This window comes from Apodemus sylvaticus, chromosome 7 (genome assembly GCF_947179515.1).
Source record: "Apodemus sylvaticus chromosome 7, mApoSyl1.1, whole genome shotgun sequence".
Classification (NCBI taxonomy): Eukaryota; Metazoa; Chordata; class Mammalia; order Rodentia; family Muridae; genus Apodemus; species Apodemus sylvaticus.
Window position 1 is genome coordinate 115,316,592 of NC_067478.1, and position 4,454 is coordinate 115,321,045.

A 4,454-nucleotide genomic window follows, 5' to 3' on the forward strand; every position below is an offset into this window, starting at 1 on the left:
GAAAACATTCATCTCAAAATGTGTCCTGTCTACAGGTATGCAGGGACAAAATTAGAGCTGAGGCTGAAGCAATGATCAACCAATGACCAAACTTTAGACATATCCCACAGGTACAAACCAATCTCTGATACTTCCTTATGCTTGCAGACAGGAGCCTAGCATACTTGTCCTCTGAGAGGCTCCAATCAACACCTGACAGAAACAGATGCAGAAACCCAGAGCCAAACATTAGACAGAGCTCAGTCTGTTTTGTGGAAGATTTGAGGAATATTTGAAGTACCAAGAGGGGTAGGTGTTTCACAAGAAGGCCAACAAGTCATCTAACCTGGACTCTTGGGGACTGCCAATGACTGAAGCACCAAAAGGAGCATACATGGGCTAGACATAGGCCCCCACCAGATGTGTAGCTAATGAGCAACTTGGTCTTTAGGAGGGTCCACCAACAACTGGAAAGTGGGGTGTCCCTGACCCTCTTGCCTGCCTGTAGATTCTTTTATACAAAATGGTCTGCCTGGTCTGGCCTCAGTGGATAGGATGTGAGTGGTACTGAAGTTACCTGATGTGCTAGGGTAGGTAGGTTGGTTAGGGGGGGCTCCCTTTTATGAGAGAAGAAAGGGAAAGGAGGTGTGAGAGTGCTTGTATGAGGGAGAATTTTGAGGAGGGTGCCTGTAATCAGGATGTATAGAGAATAAACAAATAAATAAATAAATAAATAAATAAATAAATGGTGTAAAACAAGAGAGAAACATCTGAGTTTTTACATTCTTATTTTAATATTTATATTTTTAGAATTATATATGTGGGATGCACTTGATATTGAACAATTATTTCAAACAGATGGATCACATGCAGCAAACACATAGAAAAATATAAGTTGGAAATTAATATAAAAATCATGTATTGTAACCTATACTCAAGGCCTGTAACACAGAAGGAATTGGAAACAAGACATTTGAATATTGGAAGGTGTGTTTCTCGTACCATTAAGTGAGTAACAAAAAATCTACTTTCCTGCAATCTCTTAGGATGTGGACTCATGGGGTCAAAGTCTTAAAAATCATGTCAGTCTAATGAGGTACTTTAGATTTGAAATCTCCCAGGAACATGCGTGCTGCTAGGAGAGAGTTTGATGATCCCTCATGAAAGGTCTGCTGTGATGATATTCTTTCATGACCAGGACTTTGTTCATACAGTTGGGTTTTCAAGATCACACATTCAAGACTTCTAAAGTTGGATTATACATTGACTGTTACAGCAACCTGGTTTTTATGCTTTTTTTCTGGGGGGAGGGGGTCAGAAGTGTGTGACTCATGCTTCTGCAGCAAGTGATTTAGGCTTTAATTATTGAAGCCTAGCTTCAGACTTCAGGGATAGTATCTCAGAAAGTTCCTAAGTGTGGTAGAGGTGCTTGATCAAAAGTTTCACTAATTTTTTCTACCTCTCACCCTATCTATCAGATTTATGAGCAACATGGAAAAGAGAAACCAAACAGATTTTCCAGGATTCCTCCTTCTGGGACTGTCAGATGACCCAAAGCTGCTGCCTGTCTTGGTCAGCTTGTTCTTTTCTATATATGTGGTTACCATTCTGGGAAACCTTATTATAATCTTGATTTATATTTCAAACTCTCATCTTCATACCCCTATGTACTTATTCCTCTCCAATTTATCCTTAAATGACATCTGTTTAAGCACAAGCACCATCCCAAAGATGCTGGTGAACATACAAGAAAATAGTCAAAGCATCACATACAAAGGCTGCCTCACTCAAATGACCTTTGTGTTAATATTTGGTGGCATGGAAAACTGTCTCCTTGCAGTAATGGCTTATGATCGCTATATGGCTATTTGTCACCCACTAAGGTACACAGTTGTCATGGAACCCTATTTCTGTGTCCTCCTGATTCTTTTGTCACTGCTAATTAGTGTTGTGGATTCTTTAATGCACAGCATAATGGTGCTAAGACTGTCATTCTGCACAGATCTGGAAATACCAAGCTTCTTCTGTGAACTTCCCAGAATGATCAAGTTGACCTGTTCTGATACCCTCATTGATAACATTCTGATTTATATTTCATCATGCATATTTGTTGGAATTCCTCTCTCTGGGATAGTTTTTTCTTATATTCGTATCATATCTTCTATTTTGAGAATGTCATCATCAGAAGGAAAGCACAAAGCCTTTACTACCTGTGGGTCTCACTTGTGAGTTGTGTCATTGTTCTACGGGACAGGTTTTGGGGTATATATTACATCTATTATTATGGATTCATCAAGGAAAACCGCAGGGGCTTCAGTGATGTATTCTGTTGTACCTCAGATGCTGAACCCCTTTATCTACAGTCTGAGAAATAGGGACATGAAAGATGCCATGAAGAAATTCTTCAGTAGAATGGCTTCTATGATATTTCATTTATTTGGATGTCAATTTTTAGAGTAAGTGAATTAATACAATTTTACTGAATTGTAATTCCTACTCTTTTTATACTGAATTCTTTTAATAGTACAACCAAAGCACTATGTTTTAACTTATCAAACTTCACAATTATGACAATTTCTGTGGCTCTATGACAAAGAGATGGAACCAATTCCCAGTAAAACTGTTACTGTGAATTTTTAGTAACAGTGCATGTACCTTGGAAGTAAACATTTATCAATGAATTCTATGCCATTATCTATATAATTGATGTATTTATATAGTAGTTGTTTGTGTTATCAATTATAGGAGATGTTATCTTTAGACCTAGGAGAATAAAGGAATAAGAGAATAAAGTCCATAGCATTATTTTCACAGAAGAATAGTGTTTTCATTAATTATAATTGAACATTTATTGGTGAATAATATATTTGAAGAAGCTTGAGCTTCCATCAATCCTTCCTACAACACTTTCATTCCAGTAATAATATGAAAATGCAAGGTCAGTTTCTGATTTCATGTGTGTGTGTGTGTGTGTGTGTGTGTTTTAAGTCACATTGAATGACTTCTCTATATATCATTTAGACTGACTACCTTTATTAGGTTAAATTTTTGTTCGGAGCATATGGCCAGGTTTCAGGCCAGTGAGATGGCCCACTTGCTAACGATGTTTATTTGTTCACCTGAGATACTTTTTCCTAGGTTCCACATGCTAGAAGTAGTTATTCACTCCCATAACGTGTTTTCTGAGTTCTATATGTAAGCTATGGGATGCAAACATCTACATGTATAAACATGCACACAAAGTACATAATATAAAATGTCAAATATTGTAATGTAACCAAATCTCATTTTACTGGTAAATGGAAAGACCCGACTCATGCAAGTTATCCTTTATCTTCTATACAAGAACCTTATATTTATGTGCTTATACACCCCTCAAACACACACTTCCATAAAAATAAAATCTGGGGACTGTTTTTATTTTAAAGATTTTGATAACAAGAAAACTCTAGATGATTTCTGATATTATGGCAACTGTGTTTCTTTCATACAGAGGACAACCAAGTTCTGTAGGGACATATCTCCTAGAAAATGTGATGTATTCATAACTTTACTGTGACTATGCCTTCTGAGAAGTAATGTCTGTTCTTATTTTTATATTTGTTTTATAAAAGATATAATTTTAAACCCTTATACTATTCCTTTTAAAGCTATACAATTTACCTTCTAATTGGAATATACCTATGAGCTTAGGAAAAGTACTTCCTAAGAAAACATGGAAATTCATGATGATAATTTTTATTCATATGCCAAATATAGAAAGTAATAAGTCATTCTGAATGAAAAATCTACACCATTTAATTTCACCACTTGACATAATGTATAAATAAGTTACTGCTTATTAAAAATTGGTCTGAAAGGGAAAATACAGTGGTGATATAGGAGAGCAAGCGTGTAGTTCTTCACAATCAAAATAAAACATTTTTCTGACTTATTTGAGTTTACAACAAAGAAGAGTTTTCTAAAACAGAAATTTGTTAACTTTAAAATGTGTTTCAAGGCTTGATATACCACAGCAATTGCAGAATTGATGATGCTCATTTCTAGAGTTTATTGTTCACGAGGGTTACAGATTACAGTCCAATAGCTAACATTCTTAATAAATCCCCAGATAATTCTATTGCTACAGTAGAACAGGTGATTTTGAAACTTGTTTATTTTCCATTATCACCACTAATTTACATTAGGTTCAAGAAATAGTGTGAGATTTAGAAACCAAAGAGCTATTCCACTGATCCTTTCTGGAAGACTGAAAAGATCATCTAAAATACAGTACTCTCTCTTTGGAGAGGGTCTCTTCCTACCAAGATACTTCTTTAGCATATTGTAAACGATAAAGTAATCATTATTCTGGCTATGGAATTTGATACCCTCCTCTCCATTGTTTCCATAATCTTATACTGACCTCAGGTTAGTTTAATCTATTCCACAGAAATGATACCAAACATTACCAAATGATATCAAAGATATCCAAC

The 4,454-nt window shown here is 35.6% G+C and overlaps 1 pseudogene; it reads left to right on the forward strand.

Annotated features, from left to right (window-relative positions):
* The first annotated feature begins 1,455 nt into the window (after positions 1-1,455).
* On the forward strand, positions 1,456-2,439 carry LOC127690146 (olfactory receptor 7G2-like; annotated as a pseudogene).
* Positions 2,440-4,454: the final 2,015 nt, after the last annotated feature.